We start from the raw sequence: 23,942 nt of genomic DNA, 5'->3' as shown, positions 1-23,942 counted from the left end.
ATTAACTTCATCACTAATTAATATTGAGATCCTGACCATTTGCACCTTAATCACACTTCGCTTCTGGTGTGGAGGGTGACAACTGGTGTAATGAAGCTGGGTATTTGAATAAGTTTCTTTCCGATATATAGTGGACTATTTTTGAACTTTCATTATTCTTGTACAAACAAATGTCCAAAAATCAATGGTCTACATTTGTTTTCCACATGAATCTTAGAAATGCATTGGTGTTGCTCAAATATTCAACAAACCCGATCATTTCATCCTCGGTACCTTTCCAGAGCAATAGTACGTCATCAAGATACCTATACCACCCAATCACTTTCCCCATAAATGTGGATGGAAAAAAGATACCTTTCCTCCCATTCAGACAGAACAAGATTCTCATATACTGGGGCACAACTAGATCTCATTGCCACCAGAGTGGTCTGACGAAAATATTTCCCCTCAAAATACACAATTTTCAGAACCACTTCCATCAACTCCAACAAATTTTTTCACATTGGGTATGCCTTCAATATTCAGTAAAGCATCACCAAATAACTCAATTCCTTCACTATGTGGAATGACCGAAAAATCAGTGACATCAATTGTAACAAACATGAAAGCCTCATTTATACACAAGTCCCTCAGAACCTCTAGACAATGCCAAGAGTCCCCAAGAATCTGTTTTTTGTACCTTACAGCTTTCTTACAGTGCAAATCTATGCATGCTGCTATAGGCTCCGTCTTTGAATTCCTTGCTGCTGCTATAGGACAAGGGGAGTTTGTGTAAATCCTTGTGGAGTTTTGGTATACCAAAAATAACAGGAATCACCGGTGTCTCAATGGTCAGAAATGCATATTCTTTTTCATCTATAACTCCTTACATCAATAGGTTGTAAAGAAACCAATCGATTTTTGTATATGCCCTATTGATCTCAGTAAGTGTAGCTACCTCATAGGTATTTTGGTCATTCAAATTGTCTAGCATTTTTCCTGCATAGTCCACTTGGTTCATTATAATTACCTCAACCTTTATCAAGTTTCATGAATCTGTACTCCGTCAACTCACATAGACTGTTTTAAAAACTTACTTTCATTTTCTGATATACTGTCTTCTTTTTTGTCACCTGAGTTTTCAACATCTTACGTACTTCTTTTTCACATATATTTTCAAACTTATCTACTGCTGAATTTACAGGTGGCATAAATCTGCTTCACCTTTTAATCAAATCAGTTCCAACTATGTTGCCATTATTCCTGGTATAAAAAAATGACCAAATTTAGTTGCCTAGTATGCAATTTAAGGTTAATAAGCACCTTTGCTATGTCAATTTTAAAATCTGGAACAAATGTAAAGCCTTTTCTTAAACTCATGTGGGTGTCATCAATTTTAAAATCAGAAAAGTTAAACAGAAAAACTGTCAATAGTAGTCACAGACAACACATTTCTCTCCTACAGAAAAGGTGGCCTCAAAAACATTCGTTACTGATGTATCTCTCCCTATGGTCTCATACTGTTTCTCCTCCCTAACTTTTGGGGTGGGTACCAGTTTTTGGTTTGGTTCTGGTAACCTTGCTGCCCCTGTTTCCTGGAGCCACTTATATTGGCACAGAAGATATAGCAAACCTACTGACTGACAAATTCAGTTCCAGCTTTACCCTTCTCTCTTCAACCCATCAAATATAACTCACCTTACCATCCACTAGTGAACTTGTCCTTATGATCTCTCCAAGACCAAGAACATTGCATCAGTGGGTCCAGACAATATCCCAGGATACCTTCTAAACAGCAATTCCAGAGGGCCTGACAGATCATGTTTCATGCTATTAACTGTAGCCTCCAAACAGGTTTTGTGCCTCAAGAATGGAAAACAGCAACATTCATACTGCTGCACAAAGGTGGGCCAACTACAGACCCACAAGTCTCACTAGTCTCATATGCAAAGTCGCTGAAAGAATTATCATGGAAATAATAATGATACAGGAAACCTCCAGTCACTAGACCCAACCCAATCTGGTTTCATCAAGGGCAGGTCACGCTTACTCAACCTGGTGGACTTATTTGAGAATGTCACCAAAGCAAAGGATGAGGGTAAAATGTTTCACACTGCCTACCTTGACCTAGCCAAGGCTTCTGAAACAATCCTCCACTCAAGCATTGTTGACAAACTTAAAAAGGTTAGGTACAAACCCTTAAATCACCGAGTGGATAGCTACCTGGCTCACAAACAGGAGCCAGGTAAGAGTTGGGGAATCAACATCTACAAAGAGAGAGTCCAGTCACAAGCGGAGTCTCTCAGGGATCAGTCCTGGGACAACTTTTTGTTATTTACTCTCTGAAGTCAACGCCAATGTAAATGGCCTCTGGCTGTTCTGCAACTTTAGAGGTGTCAATGAATCAACCACTGACACAAATGTTCTCCAGGAAGGGCAGACACTGACACAACTGGTGCCAGAGCCATGGACTAAAACTAAATGCCAAGAAATGCATAACAGTATCCTTCAGGAAGTCATCCACCCCCTGGTAACTATCATATTGATAACACACCCCTAAGAGATGACCTAGCAGTCAGGAACACATATACATAGTAACCTAGCCTTGGACCATCACAAGTTTATAGTAGTGAGGAAATCATTCTATGTTGTGCAACATATAAACAGATGTATGGCATCTAAGTTCAAGAAGATCTTTCTAGACCTGTCCAAGGGTTCTGAAACGGTTTCTCACTATAAACTAAACTACTGTCTGTACTACTCTGTGATCTAAACTTAGTCACTAGGCACTTGCATGGTTCCAAAACTATTTAACGGGTTGCCAGCAAGCTGTAAAATGACAACAGGATCTCTCTCCTCTACCTACTATCACTCTGGGAGTTCCATAAGGTTCTATTCTTGGTCCTCTTTCATTTAGTATCTTCACTAATAATCTTCATACTGCAACCCAACTTGCTTCCCAAGTCCAATACACAGATGATGGCACACTTATATGTGCTGCTCCTTCCCTACAAAAACTTCAGGAAATAACACAACAATCTTTTACATCAGTGGAATCAAGGCTTTCCAACTCACAGCTTTTTCTCAACCCAAACAAAACCAAACGTATGCTTTGCAAACCCACAAGAACAATAGACCCCCTCCTACATTCTACATCAGATCTGCAGGGGATACCACTATATTTCCTGTTTTCCAAACAAAACTGCTAGGTGTTACTGGCCAAAACTTGAAATTCAACATTCATGTCTGTCCTCAAACAATGAAGAAGGTATATAAAAAGTTTGGCACCCTCTGCAGAAACAATTTCTAACCAATAACACTAAAATAGCCATTGCGAGAACTCACCTACTCTACTTTATGCTTCACCCATACTCAGTAATACTAGTCAATCATAAGAAAACTGATCTACAAAAATTAGAAGCCTGCTACAAAAAAACAGCAAAATTCACCAAAGACTCTCCATGTAGATCCCACCAATGCTTAGCCCTGAAACTAACATGGTTAGAATTACCTCATTATCTATCTTATATCCAGCTTACTCTGGCTCAAACTACTAGACCAACCTGAAAATAATCTATCCTACAAAACTTACTGCAACATTATTCCAACAATAGTGTCTTATGTTCCATTAATAAATCACTATTAAAAGTAACCAAAGCCATATAAAACTGCAGGTGCTTACTCAAATCATATAGCCAAAATTTGGAACACACTCCTTCAAACTTTCTACATCAAATACTGCCCAAATTGCTCAAAAGCCATTTATCCAATTTATGGCTGTGTCCATGTTCCAGTCTGTTAGCTATTGCTACTCCTTACAGCGATCTACCTCTGCTCTATCTTACTGGTACTGAGGGGATTCCCCTCCAAACTACTCCTTTTATCACCTTGTTTAACTATACTATTAATAATTATTTCAAACCTTTTCTGGTTAACCTAGCTATACAAATCACACTATTATTAGATACTAAATAAATTTACAAAATGAAGAATAGTACCTAACCTTGTATCATTGTCTTACTACCATGTACTACTTTTATCTTGAAGCATTTGTATGCTTTGGTATACTTTCAATAATTTGTACTATTCTAACATTCACTTTATTTTGCATTATATTTTATGTCAATTGTATGTAAATTTTTGTCTTTGTGACTGTGAAACTTTTCTTCCTGGGCCTCTGCTGAAAATGGGTCGCCACCCAGTAGGACCAGAGGTTCCTCACTAAAAGAACACATAGCGCAAGTAATATGTCCTATAGAGACTGCCTCAAGGCCCTATCCCGTCTTCAACAGGCCATGGGGAGATCTATGCTGGACGTACAAGGCATTGTCAGACTCCACACTGATGGGCCCCCTACATATCCACAAAACAAATAGCAGCAGCATTACCTGTTCTAAATACTTATACAGTGCCTGTGATATAAACAGAACATGCTGGGCAGACAGGAATGTATCCTAGAGATGACCCCTTCTCTAGAACAGGCTCCCCCATCCATGTGAAACAGAGTTCCTCCCTAACCCAATACACTTGGACAATTGGTTGGGGAACAGAAAATTCATCTCTGGTTTGGCACCCATGTCTCTAATGAACACAGGCAGCTTGTAAACGGGCCATCTCCCAGGCCCCTGCTTACACTTATAAAGGGTACCAGAACTTGTCACAAATTTGGGATGCATGGCTAGGCTTAAAAAAGGCCTTGTGATCATTAGCATAGTAAACGCCTATGAACCTATAAAAACAAACCGCCTAAAAACATTGTTTCTTTAGTTGTAGAGATGGTAAATGTATTGCATATTGCTAGGGATTTTCTGTCGTGCATTATTAAACTTAATGTTTGCCATTATGATCTTACAGTGGGCATGTAATGATTTTAAAATAAACTTTTGAGATAAAGTCATTTGAAAAGAGTACACTACCAAATTTGGATTTTGGTGCCAAAATCCGAATATCAAGTAATTAGTACAGATAACCACTGTCAATAGTTAGGTAATATGAAGACAAGAAAAAGGGGGTTCATGTTTTCCTGTTAAAAATTAATTTGCCATTTATTTTCCCCTTTTCTTTTAATCCCATATTTAAATGTAAAGGGAAAGAATTACAACACAAACTTGAAAAAAAAAAAAAATCTTAACTTTTCCTTGTCAACTAATCTTTGAATAAACAGCCCCTTCCATATACATGCTGCCACAACTATTAACTTACTCACATGGTTTATATCAGTACCAATTTGTATCAGACAAAATATCCTATGATCTACCATCCTCTACATTATCTCTCTCTCTTTAGTTCAGCAATATGTACTCACCATAACGTTCCATCTGAGTAGTTGTACTTAATTTGTCTTCAACTGGTGGGTTACGGATCTGTATCTGATCCAAGACGGCAACTTTTACTAGCATCAGCTCCGAGCTCCAAACTCCTCCCCTTACCCATAATACACCTCCACTGCCTTCCATCCCCAGATGGAAGCCTAGTGGAATGAGCTTTCACCTGACCTGGAGGGGACATGCCTCTGTCCTTATAGACCTGCAGGATGCGTGAAGAACCTTATACTGATAACCCGACCTGAAAAAAATTTCTTACGACCTATACTGCAGCCCAAAGGCTGATCATATGCCAAGGTCCAGGGGAAAGGAGGGAGGGACGGTTGAAGAAAAATGAAGTACAATTCCACAGATAGAACATTATGGTGAATACATAACTTCTTTATCTGAAGTAGTTCATTTGGTCTTCAACCTGTGGGACAGAGTCCCCAGCTACCAAACCCCAGGGAGGCCCGCATGGAAGGATATTCTGGAGCACCGCGGAATCAAAGGATGCACTCCTTCTGGAAGTCAAATCCAATTTGTAATGAGAAATAAATGTATGAGATGAGGACCAAGTAGCTGCAGAACAAATATCGTCCAAGAACACTCTAGACCAAAAGGTTGTCGACGTAGCCATGGACCTAGTGGAATGAGCTTTCACCTGACCTGGAGGAGACATGCCTCTGCCCTTATAGACCTGCAGGATGCATGAAGAAATCCATCTAGCTATAGTGACCTTAGAGATAGGTTCCCCAAAACAGGTTTATAGAAGGATACAAACAATTGATCAGATTTACAGAATTTTTTGATCCTGTGTAAATAGAATCGTAACTGTCTATGAACATCCAACATATGGAGTTTGTATTCCATCTTGTTAGTAAAATTAGGAAAAAACACAGGCAAATTAATAGTCCGATTGATACTGACTGGTGATGCCACCTTCGGAAGAAAGGATGGATTGGTTCGAAGGGAAACCCCATCTTTGTGAAAAATCATCTAAGGAATTTTGATAGACAAGGCCTGTAATTCTAAAACCCTTTTTGCAGAGGTAATAGCCACCAGAAAAGCTGTTTTCCAAGATAAAAATTTTACATCTGCAGTTGCGGCAGACTCAAAAGGCACAGCGACTAAAGATTCAAGAACCATAGTAAGGTCCCAAGGGGGAACAGGATCTTTGACTGGGGGGGAGTAACAAAAAGGTGCCTTTAATAAAGGCTTTACAGAGTCTGGAAGAGGCTAAAGAGGCAGAATTTTTGCCCATATGAAAATGAGAGATGGCAGCCAACTGAAGTTTGACAGTAGAAGAACTAGCTCCGTGTTGAAAAATATCAGCTAGAAAATCAAGACTAGTGGAAATAGGAGCCGTGAAACGGTCTAAACTCCTTTGAGAGGCCCAAAAAGAAAAATATTTACACTTGCTGTGATAAACCCTCCCGGTCGAAGACTTATGAGCAGCTACCAAAATAGATATAACTGAGGAGGATAGTCCAGGAGTCCTAGCAATCAGGGGAACTGGAGCAGCCAAGCTGTGAGCTTCAGGGTGTCCAGATTCAGATGAGGCACCTCCAAAGGGTGTGAAATTAAATCCTGAATGGGATCTGGGATCCAAGGAAGGGAAACCATAACTGGCAAGGTCAGAACGAGGCAATGAGGATAACTTTGCCGCCCAGTCAACAAGCTTTCTGTAGAAACCTCGGAATGAGAGGTACTGGCGGGTAAGCATACAGAAGCCTGGGAGACCAAGCATGAACTAGAGCGTATCTGGGGAACTCCCCCAGCAAGGAGTTCAGATCAAACTTGCTGCACTTCGCGTTGGAAGGAGATTTGAAGAGATCGCAGCAAGGTTGACCCCACTCGCTAAAGATCTGTTCCACTACTAACAAGATTCAGAGACCACTTGTAAGGAATCAGAATGGTCCGATTTAGCCTGTCCGCTATGATGTTGGACCATCCCGGAACGTGCATTGTGATGAGAAAATGACTGGTGGAGATCGCCCATTCCCACACTTTCATGGCCTTGCGACAAAGGGGGTAAAGATCTGGTCCTTCCCAGTTTGTTGATATGCCAGACCACTGACATGTTGTATGACTGAATAGCAATTGTCCGCAGAGGAAGAAAGGCATGAAGGGCCTGCAACGCTAGAAGGACTGCCCTCATCTCTAGGACACATGTGCAAGCTGGTCTCTATGATGGACCACAGCCCTTGGACTGTCTTGCCCGAACAATGCCCCACCCCACCAGAGTTGGGAGGCATCCGTGGTCACTGTGACTTTGGTCGGGGCTGGAACAAAAGGTCATCCCTCCAAAATGTCCGGAAAGCACATCCACCATATGAGGGATGACAGACAGACTTGACTGAGTTGAACTGGATATGTCAATGGCAGTTCCAACAGGGACCATTGTACAGCTGAGTCCACTGTAGAATTCTCATGTGTAACCGAGCACATGGGAGAAGAGTTATGGTCACCGCCATCGAGCCTAAGGCCCTCAACACGGACTCTGCCACTGGGAGAGGAGAGTGGTAGATCAGGGAGACATGCATCCTCAAGTTTTGAACTCACTCTTCAGTGCAAAATCTTCCTGACCTCGGAGAATCTGTCCTGGCACCAATGTAGTCTATCACCTGCACAGGATCTAGGAGAGATTTGGATGCATTAATTGTGATCCCCAAACGCAGGGCAAGAGTCCAGAAATAATCCCTAGTTTGGGAGAGTAGACGCCTAGTGAGAGCAGGGTACAGAGGTCCAGAATGGGCCTCAAGTCCCCCGTTTTCTTTGGCACCAAAAAGAACCTGGAGTAGAAGCTCGATCCAGACTTATCTGGGGGGATGGTTTCGATGGCTCATTTTTCTAGCAGCTTGGAAATTTCCTGTGCTGCTGCCTCCCCTTTGCGTGGGTGGTACATCTGGGAGATTTGGGGGAACCCACAAAGGGGATAAAAGTATCCTCTGGATATGATTTGGAGCACCCAGTTGTCCGTTGTTTTGGACTCCCATGCTGCTGGGTGCAAGGACAATCGTCCCCAGACTGCCTTCAGAATAGAGCAGTAGGGCAACCCCTCGGGGTTGCTGCCCGGGTCTGTCCGAGAAAGGTTCTCAAGACCCAAAGTTACGTGGACCCCCTTTGCTTCTGGGACGGCATCCATTCTGTCCCCCTCTGCCTCTGGGGGAAGAAGAGCCAAGAGTGTCCCAGGAATACTGCGACTTCTGGAACCACATCTTCTTTTGCACTCTCCAGTTCCGAGAAAAGGACCTTTGAGGGTTAGAGAAGCAGATCCCAACAGCAGACAGTGTCTTCCCATCCTTCTCACTCTGGACTAATGTCTCCTTGACAATCTTACCACAGAGAGTCTAGAGCTATCATAAGGGGCATTGGACAAAGATGCCTTGAAGGGTTCAGAAAATTGACATAACCTGAGCCAGGCATTACAGCTCATGAACACGCCGGACCCAGCCGCTCCTTCCATTACCATGTAAGAGGAGTCACATGAATGTGTTAGATATTGCCTTTAAAGGGTCATCCTTACGGAGAATGAAGCACAGTCCTCCTGCGACATGGACTTCGGGGGGGGGGGCTCCTCCAGCTCCTTTACCAGGCCATGTTTGAGTCTGGTGACATGGGCCAAGTTCATCACCCTAATCGAAAAGGTAGCTGAAGCGTACACCCACTTCCCTAGGTGGTCCATCATCCGTGACTCTCAGTCAGAAGGGTGGACCAGTGACCTCTCCTGAGCAAGTTCCTTTTTAGTGGCTGCTGCTACCACCATGGCATTTACTGGGGAGCCCTTATTCCAAGCTGGCCTGTCTATGGGGGGGGGGCTCAGGATCTTGTCAGGTCTTTTCGGGATAGGTTCCATGGTGTCCGGTTCCTTCCATGCCCAAGAGGTGACCAGATCCGCCAAAGGATCCATAGGAGGGAACACCCAGGAAGAAGATGGACCCATATCAAAAGCCTCCAGGAACACAGACTCATCAGGAAGAAGATTTGGGGGTTGACCAACCTCACCACTGGTGCAAGATCTCCATGTCGTCTCCAAATGAGACATCCTCAGGAGGTGACCTAGGGGAACCCTCCATCATCTAAGTAAATGTCCTCGATGAGGGACTCAGGGGAGTCCAAGTGCCTCCTCTTGCACATATGCTTGAGAGGCACCTCGCTGGTGGGGCTCTCCGGGGGGAGCTCACAAGCCACTTGTTCCTTTGGGGGGAACCATCTGGGATCTTTGAGCATGGGCGGTCCCCTCTGGTAAAATGATGGGGACCATAGACAGAGCCAAGGGGTTCTGGGAGAAGTCCGAGGGGGACATCAAGGGTCTTGATCCGATGGAGAGAACCCTTTCTACCAAGAACGCTGAAGGAGAGCAAACCTCCTGAAAAACTAATAAGGAGGCCGGTCTCCCCAGGTCCGACAAGAGAATCTGAGCTGGGCCTGTGGTGGACGGAGCTCCAAAAGGAGGGAACCTGGCCTGACAAAGTCAGAAGGAGGAAGAAGACCTCTGAGGGCCAACTTGGCCTTCATACCCTTTAGGGCATGGGGGTTGAAGCCCGCACAAATGCTATAGTCCACACTCAGGTGGGCCACGCACAAGCACAAAACACAGTGTGGCCATCCGCTGGAGATAACTTATGGCAACACACTGCGCAGCGCTTGAAAACAAGCTTTTCAGCCATCCTAATTATTAGTAAAAAAACAGGCAGGTTCTTTCCAATTAACACACACACACACACACACACACACACACACACACACACACACACACACACGGTTCACTTTATAATCTCAAAAAACTGAAATAACGAATTTCAGTATCTCGAGACTATAAAGGCAAAAATCAAAATAAAGAAAATCCAAAAGAGCGAAATTCAAAACCACACACATACACCTTCCTCTCTCACAACAAACAAACAAAACACACATAAGAACACAAATACACGAACCTACCCAACATATAAGCAAGGGGGAAAGCATCTTTGCACCCCCCAATTGCGTTGTTTTTGAGTTTATACAACCACTGTTTTTATTTGCGAGGTTTTTCGCATAATTTTTATATATGCATGTGTGTGTGTGTATATATATATATATATATATATATATACACATATATCTATACATATATATATCTATATATATATCTATATATATATCTATATATATATCTATACATATATATATCTATCTATATATATATATATATATATATATATATATATATATATATATATATATATATATATATATATATATATATATATATATATATATACACACACACACATATATATTTCAATCCTAATACACTGCTCCAAAGAAATCCACTGTCCCAGAAATTTGGAAATCCTTTTACACTATTCCACTTCATGAAGGAGCCAATTCCACAGACCCTTCCAAGTCCCAACCTATGGCCATTCTCTCCCATCTCTCAAAAATTGTAGAGAAATGCATTCACAGAAAACTTAAAATACCTACTCCAGGAAGAACTCCTCTCACCCTCTCAGCATGGATTTAGGCCCCACCACAGCACGTCTACAGCCCTTCTTTCCTTTACCCAGTCCATAGCAGAGGCAAGAGAACAATAAACTGGTGTTCTGCCTGTTCAACCTCTCCAAGGCATTCGACACCATCTCCCACCCCAATCTTCTTACTAAACTAATTGAACTCAGTCTATCGGCTTCCTCTATTCTCTGGTTTACTAGTTCTCAATAACAGACAGCAATCTGTAAGATGGTGAACCTCCTGTTCTCCTTTCTTACCTATCCAAAATGGTGTACCCCAAGGATCCATTCAAGGCCCCCTCCTCTAATATTTTTACTAGCAATCTATGCTCCGCCTGCTGCACCTTATCTCTGATCCAGTATGCAGATGATTCTACTCTTATTACCATCTCTGACAACCTTCACTCTCACACAGACTGCTTTCAACACCACTGACACTGGTTAACAACCAACTCATCTTTAACCCAAAGAAATCTAAACTTCTTTTCCTTCCAAAGTCCATGTCTAACCTAAAAACTTCTTTCAGTCTCTCTTTACTAAACACAATTATCCATGCCGACTCCTATACCAAACTTCTAGGAGTTACAATTGATGATCAACTGAAATTTGATCTTCATATCCAATAAGCTATCAAAAAGACTAATCAAAAACTCTTGTCTTTTGTATAGAAACAAAAAATTCTTACCCATCACCTCAAGAACTTCACTAGCTCATGCTTACCTCCTCACCTGCCGACTTTATGCTTCCCCTATACGTACCCACTTCCAAACAAATCTTTTAACCAAACTTGAACAAACTTACAACCAGATAGCCAGATTGGCCAGTAACTTTCCTTACAAATCCCATCATTGCCTTGCCCTTAAACAACTACAATGGCTCGAATTCCCTAAACTACTCCAACTTTCCCAGCTACAGATTTACACATTCTCTACCTCTACAAACCTGGAGAATGTCCCCCCATGTCTACCCTCCTATCCCCATACAAACCTTCACGATCTCTTCACAGCACTTAACAGCTAAAGGACATCTACTGGCCTAATAAAATAATAGGCAGATTACTTTAGAAATGCTCTGCATCTCAAACTTGAACAAACTCCCTACCAGTATACGTTCTATCCAATCTTCCATTCATTTCAAAAGAGAACTTAAGATCTACCTTGTAAACTCTCCCTCCTGTACCTGTCACCCTACTTAACCCTCTCTCTCAAGTGTTAACAATTCTCCTCTCTTAATCTAATGCATTTCCTCTCTTACTCTAATACAACTTCCACAAACACCAGCACTGTGATACCTTAGCTGTGCCACTGAGCATTACTGTATCTAAATCTCATTTTGGTCTTTCCTTTGCTGCTATACTCCCCACCCCCTTCTCATAATTGCTTCTTTCTACTCTCTAGACTCTCCTAAACTGCACTTTCCACCCCTCTATTTAATACATTCTTTTCCTCTCTACCAACTTTGTTTTCTTTTTCAGTGCTTTTTTTTCCCTATGACCTATTTTTAAATTGTAATTTATCATTTTTAACCATTGTTTTCGTTGAAGTTTTATGCTTTGTTAATATTCCATTTTTGCATGAATATTTGTTGCTTTTGTACTCATTCTCTGATTTGGCATGAATGTATATAGTTATGTAACCACATCTCACACTGCTGCTTATTGTACATTTTGCTACTTGTTTCTTTTTGTGGAGCTTTTCTCCTCGGGTCTCCACTGAAACTGAAAATGGGCAGCTAGCCCAGCTGGACTAACCCGAAATGATGGGATTACAATATTAGCAGGGCAAGAAACACGACAATTATATACTACTATTATAGTAAACGGAGTATCAATAAATAAAGCTATACACACGTTCTGCAGTTGCCCTTAAATTGCTCTAATTTACGACACCGTCAAAATATATATATGAAGTCAGTTTATTAAATTAGTACTACATGTACACTGATGGGTGTAGCACTCTGGTACATTCTATAGAATCTTACAAGAGTAATACTTGGATACATTTCCAACCAAAACATTTGTAACCTGTTCAGAAGCTCGAATAACTCTTCCCAATTTACATATGTAGTTGTAGTACTTATGCTCAGAATTAGTTAGGAGAAAATGCTCCTTTGCCACCTTCATCGTTTAATATTTTATGTAATTTACTCCTCTTTACCAAAACTTTCTTGCCTATTTTTTTATCCAACAAATACCCTATTTCAGCCATCCTTTTGGATTGCACAAAATTTCAGAGCTTTCATCTTATCTATTAATTCACATTTGTTTACTGGGAAATTCCAATTGGACACAGGTACTTTTTCAGTGCAGGCCCGGGGAGAAAAGCTCCACAGAACAATAAATAAGCAGTAGAGTACAAGAACAACAATTGAATATACATACAACAGACAAATAATATATACTGCAGCAAACATTAGCTATACATACAATATGAAACATATTAATGAACATATATACCAATATCTAGGTAGAGGCTAGGAAAAAATGTAGGTGGTGTATACAGATAATACTAAGCTCAAACAGATACGGTTCTAAACTCATAAACCTAAATCTTGTATACAAATATTGCACTAAACTCAAGTAGATATAAAGCAGAAGCTCCACACGAAGGTGGAACAAGCTAGAAGGGTTAATGGGATGGAAAGGGAAGATAGAAGAGTAAGAGAGGAGACTGAGTGAGTAGTATATGTGGTAGTGAGAGGAAGCTAGGTGTAAGTCAGCTGGATGTGTATTTGTAGTTGTGATGAAGTGAAGTAGTTAAGCATGTTATAACAGGTCTGAGAGATTGAGTGAGGAGGGAAGGGAAGATTAAAGGGCGAGCCAAAGCCTGCAAAGGAAGGAATGCAATGAATTAAATTTATTGTGCATTTTTTCCCTGTTTACACTATAATCTACACACCTAGTGACGTAATGTTGCAATTTGGTTTTCCTCTTATCAAATGATCACAGTACATTAATATTCAAACTTCTAGAAATTTTTATTGCTTGCAATAACCATCCTTGTAACATTTTACTGCAGCCAACTCATTTAACCAGGTTAGTGTACTTGCATCTTTCAATTAATTCTTTACCATTTTAAGCACTACCAAATTTCCCTCTGTTCTTTTTCATGTCAAACCTTTTGTCCCTTAATGAATTATACACCCCTCTGACACCTCACAATTCTTGTAACAATGTTTTTCCACCTAGTGTGGTGGCTCGGGTCCAATATACCCTATAAAATCTTAAGCACTGAAAGACATATCAAAGCCAAGGCACCCCAATCTTGCTGTTTATGTTGGCAAATTTTTAATGTTCCATTCCAAGCAAGGTTTTGGTTCTGCCCATGCAAATTCTGTACACATTTTACTTATTTTAATTTAAAAAATATATCACCCAAAGGAAGAAGAGGCAAACTCCTGAAATGTATACAACTCTAGGAGCAGAATACTGCTTCAGAAGACGGCTTCAATTCAAATTTAGACAAATATTCTTCTATTTTCTGTAATGATCTTCTATACTGTCCTCAACACCTAGGGAATATTTTAAGTAAAGACCCTTCCAGTTTACTTGGTTTGTAATGTAAAATGCTTGCAACTTGGATTGTGCTGGTGTGGTTTGTTTTCATTTATATAATAAGAAGTTATGTACTCACCATAACATTCCATCTGAGTAGGTAGACTTCATTTGCCTGCACCTTTGGGAATCGGATCCGACCTCTGATCCGAGCCAGCAATCTTTCATAGCTTAGATCCGAGCTCCTAGCTCCTCCCCTTCACCCATAATCCCCTACCATCCCTGACTGACCTCAGATCAAGTTTGCCCATAACCAATAAGGCTGAAAAAGTTAACTAACTACCTTCCTTAAAGAGCAGAGAGTGAAAACTTCTGGCCAATAATATCCGAAGGTCAGGGGGAAGGAGGGTGGGACAGTTGCAGACAAATGAAGTCTACCTACTCAGATGGAACGTTATGGTGAGTACATAACTTCTTAACCTGAAGTAGTCAACTTCATTTGTCAGCACCTTTGGGACAGAGTCCCCAGCTACCTGTAACTTGGGCAGCCTTCATGGAAGGATGTTCCGGAGCACTGCAGAGCCAAAGGATGCTCTCCCTCCAGAGATAATATCCAATTTATAATGGTTGATGAAGGTATGAGGTGAAGCCCAAGTGGCTGCTGAGCAAATATCATCCAAGGGTACTCTAGACCGAAAGGCAGCAGAAGTAGACATGGACCGAGTAGAGAGGGCACGGACTCCCTGAGGTGCGGGCCTGCCAGAACTTTCATAAGCCAAAAGGATGCATTGTGAAATCCACCTTGACCAGGTGAACTTCGACACTGATTTGCCTAAATTAAATTTTGCAAAGGAGACGAACAACTGGTCAGATTGTCTATGACCAGCCGTTCTATGAATGTAAAAATGCAGCTGTCTATGCACATCAAGAGAATGTAGTTTGTATTCTCCTTTGTTCCGGTATTCAGCAAAGAAAACTGGCAGATTAATGGATTGGTTAATATCTGCCTCTGAGGCAATCTTAGGAAGGAACGAGGGATTGGTCCCGAGATAAACCCTATCCTTGTGAAAAGTCAAGTAAGGAGGTTTTACACATAGGGCTTGAAGTTCAGAAACCCTCCTAGCTGAAGTAATAGCGACGAGAAAAGCTGTTTCATGACAAATGTTTGAGATCAGCTGAAGCTGCAGGTTCAAAGGGGGGAGCTGTCAAGGCCTGAAGTACTAAAGTCAAATCCCAGGGAGGCACTACTTCCTTTATTGGGGGTCTGAGTAGGAAGGTGCCCTTCAGAAAGGGCATACATAACTTTGTGGTGATCAATGGACCCAGTTCATGTCCCACGTGGTAATGAGAGATAGCTGCTAGTTGAACTTTGACTGTGGAACAACTAGCCCCCTGATGAAAAAGCCCTGAAAGAAAATCCAGGACGGCGGATAACGGAGCTGTGAATGGGTCTAGGTTCTGACGCTCCGCCCAAATAGCGAAACATTTCCATTTGCTCCTATAGACTTTCCTAGTAGAGGGCTTGTGTGCTGCTACTAGGATAGCTTTAACTGGGAAGGAAATACCGGGAGTCCTAGCTACGAGTGGAACTGGAGCAACCAAGCCGTAAGCTTGAGATTGTCCAGGTTCGGGACTGGGAGGCCTAGGGGGTGGGAAATCAGATCCGGGAGGGGTTCTAGAATCCAAGTTGGATTCACCAGATGAGACCAGAGTAAGGGCACCAAGCTTGACGAGGCCAGAATGGGGCAATGAGGATCATTTTGCTCCCCAACCGACTGGCTTTCTGTAGAAGCTTCAGCATCAAAGGTAGAGGAGGAAAAGCATAGAGTAGACCGGGAGGCCAAGCATTCACCAGAGCGTCTCTCGGGAATTCCCCGGCGGGGGAATTAGAGCAAAGTAGCTGTTGCATTTCGTGTCTGAAGGAGAGGCGAAGAGATCGCAACAGGATTGTCCCCATACGGCAAATATCCGCTTCGCTACCTGGGGGCTGAGAGACCACTCGTAAGGAGACAGAATGGTGCGAATGAGTTTGTCCGCCAGGATGTTGAACCGTCCCGGAATGTGCATTGCAATGAGAAAGCGGTTGGTGGAGATCGCCCATTCCCACACTCTCATAGCTTCTCGACAGAGTGGGTAGGACTTGGTTCCCCCCCTGTTTGCTGATGTACCAGACCACTGACATGTCTGACTGAACTGCAACTCTTCCTGTAGGAAGAAGGATCTGAAGTGCTTGCAACGACAACAGCACTGCCCTCATCTCTAGGACATTTATGTGCAATGAGGTCTCTATCGTTCCACGTGCCTTGGATCGTCCTGCCCGCATAATGCCCCCCCCACCCGAGGCGAGAGGCGTCCGTGGTCACTGTGGCGAGAGGAGGGGCCATGGAGAAAGGGCGTCCCGCTTGGAGGTCCGGTGATTGTAACCACCATGCGAGAGCCCTTTTGCAAGCCTTGCTGAGGGGAATGGGTCGACAGAGGGTATCGACGGAAGGACCACTGGTCTTGGAGTCCACTGCAAAACCCTCATGCAGGCGGGCCGTGGGGAGCAGGGTAATTGCGGCCGCCATGGAGCCCAACGCCCTAAGGACCAATCCCGCCGGGGGAGCAGATGATAGCAAAATGGCCCGCACATGAAGCCTCAGGGTGTGAAGTCGTTCGGTGGTTAAGAAGGCTAGTAAGTTGTTGGTATCTAATCTGGCCCCAATAAAGTCTATCACCAGAGTCAGGTTGAGAAAGGATTTGTCCGTGTTGACGGTGATCCCCAGCCGGGGAGCAAGGTGGAGAAAGTAATTCCAGGCTGAGCAGAGTAGATGCCTTGTTACGGTGGTCAGGAGCCAGTCGTCTAGGTATGGGAACACCTGCATTCCCTGAAGCCTCAGGTGGGCCGCTATCACTGCTAATACCTTGATGAACAACCTGGGGGCTGAGGTGAGACTGAAGGGAAGGACACTGAACTGATGACTGGCTCCTAGCCGAAAGCGGAGAAACCTCCTGGATCGTTTGTCCATCAATATGTGGCAATACACATCCTTGAGGTCTATCGAGCACATCCAGTCGCTCTCCAGCAACAGGGGAGAATGGATTGAAGGGTGACCATCCAGAACTTTTCTTTGGTTACTGACAGGTTCAGGAGGGAGAGATCGAGGATTGGCCTTAGGTCCCCCGTCTTTTTTGGCACCAAAAAGAACCTGGAGTAGTAACCCGATCCGAACTGGTCTGGGGGGACGTATTGGATGGCTCTTTTTCCTAAGAGCTGCTGAATTTCCGCAACTGCAGCCTCCCTCTGATCGGGGAGGCGTTTGGGTTGGTGAGGGATGTGAGAAAAGGGAAATTTGGTATCCTCTGGATATGATGCGAAGCACCCAGCGGTCTGTTGTGACTGACTCCCAAGCTGCCAGGTGCCTCAAAAAACGTCCCCCGACTGCCTCCAGAGAGGAGCAGTCGGGCAACCCCAGGGTCGCTGGGTGGGCCGGTCAGAGAAAGCTTCTCGGGACCCACCATTCCTCGGGCCCCCTCTGCCTCTAGGGTGGCGTCCACCCTGTCCTCCTCTGCCACGGAAGGGCTGGGGGTCTGGAGCGGACTGGGATTATTGCGACTTCTGGAACCACATCTTCTTCTGTCCCTTTTGGTTCTTGGAGAAGGACCTCTGGGGAGCAGAGAAGCAGACTCCAACGGCAGACCACGTCTTCCCGTCCTTTTCGCTCTGGACCAAAGTCTCAAACTGTCTTGCCAAACAGGGCAGAGCCATCGAAAGGGGCATTCGCAAATGATGCCTTGAAGGGTTCCGCGAAATCGCAATGCCGGAGCCAGGCCTGACTAGGCCTGTTCCGCTGGCTCTAGTGGCTCCCTCTGTGGCGTGGGACAACAGCCGCATAGAGGTGTTAGATATGGACCTGAGAGTGGCCATTCGAGTGGAGTACAACCGTTTGTCCTCCGACATGGACTCCGGGGGCGACGCAGCATACTCTTTGATAAGGTCCTGCTGCGTACTCAGCGTACTCTTTGATAAGGTCCTGCTGCAGTCGAATAACATGTGCCATGTAGTTCAGAGACCTCACCGAGAAGGTCACTGAACTAAAAGCCCACTTCCCTAAATGGTCCATCAAACAGGACTCCATGCTCAGTGGATGGACCGAGGGACTCTCCTGAGCTAATTCCCTCTTGTTGGCCACTGCCACCAACATGGCATCTACGGGGGGGACCCTTGCTCCAATGGGACCTCTCTGAGGGGGGACTAAGCATCTTGTCCGGGCATTTGGGGACTGGCTCCACAGTGTCTGGCTCCTTCCATGCCCTAGTGGTAATAAGGTCCACTAAGGGGTCGGGCGGAGGGGACACCCAAGAGGTAGATGGGCCTGCTTAGAATGCCTCCAAGAACACGGATTCATCCGAGGAAGCCTTGGGGGCAGACCACTCCCCTCTTATCTTGTGCATTTCCATGAGGTCTCCAAAGGAAACATCCTCAGGGGGTGACCTAGGGGAGCCTTCCCCTTCATCCAAATCCATGTCATCTGTCAAGGACTCGGAGTCCACATGGCTCCTCTTGCACTTTCGCTTGTGAGGGACGTCCTCGGAGGGGCTGTCCGAGAAAGTCTCACCAGCCATGTCCTGTTCCAAGGGAATGACCTGGGACATCGAAGCAGGCTGTCCCTGGGGCCGGGTGATGGAAGCTGGACCCAACAGAGAGGGAGTGCGGGGCGGAGCTGTAGCAAGGACCGGGGGCCTGGAAGCACTCGACAGTGCCCTCTCCACCACATCGAAAGCAGAGGGAGAGCCGCTCTCTCTGGGATCCGAGAGCAAACCCTCACTCTGATCCAATGGACGGATCGGGGTCGGCGCCAAAGCCATCGGATCTGACGGACCAGTGTGCTCCGACCTAGACGGAGCTGAAGACGCACTGATTCCTTCGGATCTGATGCTCAGCCCACGGCTCCAAGAGCCCGGATCCGACAAAAATGGACCCAACAGGCTCGAGGGAAGAGTCAGCGCCGAAGTAATCGATACTGTTGACGCAGACCAGCAAATGGACCCAACAGGCTCGAGGGAAGAGTCAGCGCCGAAGTAATCGATACTGTTGACACCGACCCACCCCCGACTCCAAGGCTGCTCAGCTCCGAAGGCTCCGAACCTGGAAAGCAGGTCGGAGAAGGAGCTATCAGAGCAAAGAAGGAAGGGTGTCGAGCTCCCCCCCAAAGGAGGGGGGGGGCAGGAACACTCCCATCTGCAGTTGGGCCTGGAGAAACCTTCGCATCATCCGGTCCAAATCTGCGTCGGAAAGGCTGCGAGTTGATCTCCAAGAGGCCACTGAGGCTGGCCGGGAGTGCCGCCTCGATGACCTTGACAGAGATTGGGTCTCCTCCTCCTTGGGGTCCAGTGAGAAGCACTGAGACCTAGAAGCCCTGCAGGGAGAAGACCGCTTAGCCGGGGGGGGGGGGAGAAGCGGAAGCCTCGGCCCACCGCTTGTGGTGCTTCTCCCTCCTTTTTTCTTTCCTGGCCTCCCTCTCCTCCAGGGCTGCAATGGGAGTTTGAGTCCCGACCGGGGGGAGAGAGGCAGGAGTGGCCGCCGAAGCCGGGGAGGAGGCCACAGAAGCACCGGAGGCCGAATCCGGGGGCAAAAGTCCCGCTAGGATTAACTTCGACCTCTGGTCCTTCAGTGCCCTGGGGTTGAACGCCGCACAGATAGAACACCCAGAGGAAAGGTGTTCAACCCCAAGGCACCGTACACACCGAGTGTGGCCATCCGTTGGGGAGAGCTTATGGCCACACTCGGTGCACTTAGAAAAGATGGGTTTTGGGGCCTCAGACATCCTAAAGAAAAACCCACTCATTAGGCCCCAAACACACAAAAACTAACGACCAGCGAAGGGGAGGGAGGGAAGTTTAACTAAAGGGTTTAAACTAGGAAGTTTTACACCAAAAAAAGGAACCTGAACACCCAACGGTCACACACACACTTAAGGGGGATAAGAAAAAAATATGAGAAATTTCTCTTACAAAACCCTGCGATACCAGGAGCTCAAGAACCTAGCTGCTGATAGAAGCGCGGCAAACTAGATCAGAGGTCAGTCAGTGATGGCAGGGGATTATGGGTGATTATGGGTGAAGGGGAGGAGCTAGGAGCTCGGATCTAAGCTATGAAAGATTGCCAGTTCGGTTCCGAGGTCGGATCAGATTCCCAAAGGTGCTGACAAATGAAGTTAACTACTTCAGATATGCAGGATTGCTTATATCGTGATGGTTTAATAAAGACGTTTCTGGTTTAAAAAAAGGGGGTCAGGAATTGAATAATTTATGGAATGTTGTTTAGGTTATACAATATATAGCAATATATGTGAAGTATGTTCGTTTACATTATTTGTTAATACAGTTTGATTACTTTTGTATAAACGCAAATTTGCCTATACCAAAAGTGATAATTCAATAATGACTTTTAGAAGAACTGAAATTTACAGACAGCATTGTTGACTGAAGTCATTCAGAAAGGGTACATTTCATACACTATCACAATGTTCATCATGTTTTCACCACAGTCAGGAAATCCTAACTCGTCTAGTTAATTTCCAAAGGAATAGCTTCAAGATCCAAAGAAGTAATTTCACTGCTGTACTCTTCCCTTATCAAGCCCATCACCGAATGCAATGCCCCATTTGTTATGTCCAAATCCAGTCACGGAAATGGAATTACCCCCAATGATTTTTAACCAAAAAAAAATTAAAGTCCTTAAATTCTTCAACTATCCTAATGGATAAGCACAATTCTCCATATACTCAGCAGCCTGCCAGCTGCTGCAAAGTGACCTATGTTACAATTTGAGTCATGAAAGATCCAATACTATTTGACCTCCTAGTTCTTCAGAAAACCAGTGAATCTACAAACACTCATGCAAGGGACACAAACAAACAAGACTCACTGGAGGGATACGTTCCTAAATCAACATATTCCCTGCTTATGGAACAAATTACCACTGCAAATCAAACAAAGTATTATGCAGTCTGCTTTAAGGCTAGTCTTGAGGATTGGATGGGAAGACAAATTTACACCAGGGTTATTGCATACTGCCCAGCTCGATTTAGGAGCTAGGTACTATTATGTATGTTTAAAGGGGTGCAAGAACTTTCAAGTGTGTCTACAACAAGGTGCACTTGACTAAGCATGTTATGGTCCACGTGAATGCTTGCCTAGTACTCTTCCTATAATAGTTCTTAATGGCTCTACTCTAAAATGTTTATGTTCAGCACTTCCACCATATAAAGTTCCTGAAAAGTCACTTCCAAATCTTTTTCAGGATCTGTCAGATAAAGAAAGAAGTCACCTGACTATAGTGCCAACTTGTAAAAAAAAAAAAAAAAAAAAAAAAAAAAAAAAGATATCTGCAGGTCATAATTCATAACTTGTATCTACTTCAACCTACTAGCCAAGAGTTTAAGATAAATAGCAAATAGGTGAAAAGAAACCGAATGCCTCTAAAATATTTGTTAACCGGGAAAGTCAGACTTGGAACGAAGCCAATTTTCAGCGGAGGCCCAGACAGAAATGCTCCAGACATGTTTTTATAACGTGGGAGGAAACAGGAGCACCCAGAGAAAACCCACACAAATGCAGAGAGGACATCCAGACTCCGCACAGAAGGCACTCCAGCCGAGAAATGAACCAGAGAACCACTTGCCATGAGGCAACAAATCTACTAATGAACCAGAGAACCACTTGCCATGAGGCAAGTACTCTACTGCTGCACCATGGTGCCATTAAAGTAAAAAAAACTGAAAACTTTTTGAAAATCTGTTTTTATATCTTATTATATATACGATCACAGCACAAATTAAAGCCATCCAACCACCTTTCAAGAAGTCCCATCATCCTTAGTACTTCATATAAATGTTGCAAACAAACCATGTCAGACACCTTTTCAAGAGTCCACACTTGAAATCAATGTTTTGTTTGGTTGACATCATCTATCAACATACTTTTATGTTAATACAACCTTTTCAAGAGTCCACACTTGAAATCAATGTTTTGTTTGGTTGACATCATCTATCAACATACTTTTATGTTAATACAGGTGTTCTACCATGTACAAATCTCATCTACTCCAGTCCAATTGATGACTGGAAGTACACAAGGTATGATCTATACAACACAAGCTGCAAAGGATTCTTGCCTGGTTTGTGAATAAGATAGCTTACTTCCACATATTTGAGGCCTCTCCAGCTACCAACACAATCAGCTAATTTAGTGAGCCCCTTCATAAATTTTCTGTGAAAGGTTTCTCATTAGAGATCGATAATTATTATGTTCAGAGTGGGTGTTTTATCCCTCTCTCAGTTCCTTAATATGGATTCCACTTCATCCTCTAATGTCTTGCATCAAGCAGATTCACCAACTCTGACCAAACCTTTTTAATGGCAGCTTGATTAAGAAGTCCCTTGTTTCATCTGTCTTGACCATCTCAAGCTGCGGCTTCTTCATACATCTGTTATAATAAAAACAAAATGTCCCAATAGATCTTTAAGTCTCTCAAAAACTTTCCCTGTCCTTTGATCTATAAATGTTGCATATCGATTTCTCTCTACCATCTGCTCTCTAAATCTTAAAGTTAATGGTTTTCTCCTTTTGCTGTCATTTAGAATGTTAGGTTTTGAAGAGTTGTCTTAGCCTCATCTACATTTTCTATTACCCTATAACTCCAGCAATTCAAGTTCAGCCCCTTTCTTTTTATCAACTACTACCTGCGCCTTTGGTAGCCCTGCATGTAACTTGTCTACTTTTATTACTTTCTTTTTTTACATCTATAAATCTCCTTAGAAAATTCCTTTGGACTTCCTTACAAATTATATACTTTTATCAGCCTCTCCTGGCATGCAAATTCCCATCTGCTTTTAAACTCTTCCTTTTGACAGCAAGCCAGGCTAAACTCAATTTCTCTCAAATCTTTCATTATCAACATACCCTTATACAAGGAATAGAAGGTGGTCTAAGGGGGTCTATATTACTAGACCGAAAGATCACAACAGTGAATGTATGTACATAGACACATGTCCATCGATGTACATACTAAGCGAAACACCTAAATGACGAAAACCAGAACACCGAACGTGTTTCATCACCATAATGCGTCACACAGGTAGGTAAAATCTAAACTAAAATATTAAATTAATTAGCTTTTGCAGGGGGGGCAAGCCCCCCTGCCCCACACCCCCCCTACTTAAATGTACTAACTCAGAGACCGCACTACAGTGGGGGAAATTATATATTTCCTTATAAGGATATATTTCCTTATCCCCACCATCGTGCTGCTGGCTACGAAACACGTTCGGCGTTCCGGTTTTCACCGTTTAGGTGTTTTTCTCTGTGTGTACATAGTGTCGATGTACATACATTCGGTCTAGTAATATAGACCCGGTCTAAGTAACAGGATATGTATGCATACAAACAAAAGATATGACCCCTGCTAAACCCAATATTACAAGTCTTGACATTTTATTTATATTGGTACAATAAACATATTTAGGCACTTCTATGAAGCCTTAATGCCTCATATACATCCGTCAAGCTCATTAGGTAAGAAATAATGCCCGATAAGGGTGTACGTTATGGTGTAGGAAACGCTCACGCAAGGGTGTTCTGAAGCTAGACACCTCAGACAGAGATCTCTACACCCCTGGAATGGCATTA

The 23,942-nt window shown here is 43.7% G+C and overlaps 1 protein-coding gene across 1 annotated transcript in view; it reads right to left on the bottom strand.

Annotated features, from left to right (window-relative positions):
* Positions 1-23,942, bottom strand: part of PTPA (protein phosphatase 2 phosphatase activator) — a 1,433,001-nt gene that overhangs the window by 1,349,515 nt on the left and 59,544 nt on the right. The gene's annotated exons all lie outside the window — the stretch shown is intronic.

Source organism: Protopterus annectens, chromosome 16.part0, assembly GCF_019279795.1.
Source record: "Protopterus annectens isolate FY-2018-M chromosome 16.part0, PAN1.0, whole genome shotgun sequence".
NCBI lineage: Eukaryota > Metazoa > Chordata > Ceratodontiformes > Protopteridae > Protopterus > Protopterus annectens.
This window is presented reverse-complemented; position numbering and strand designations above follow the sequence as displayed.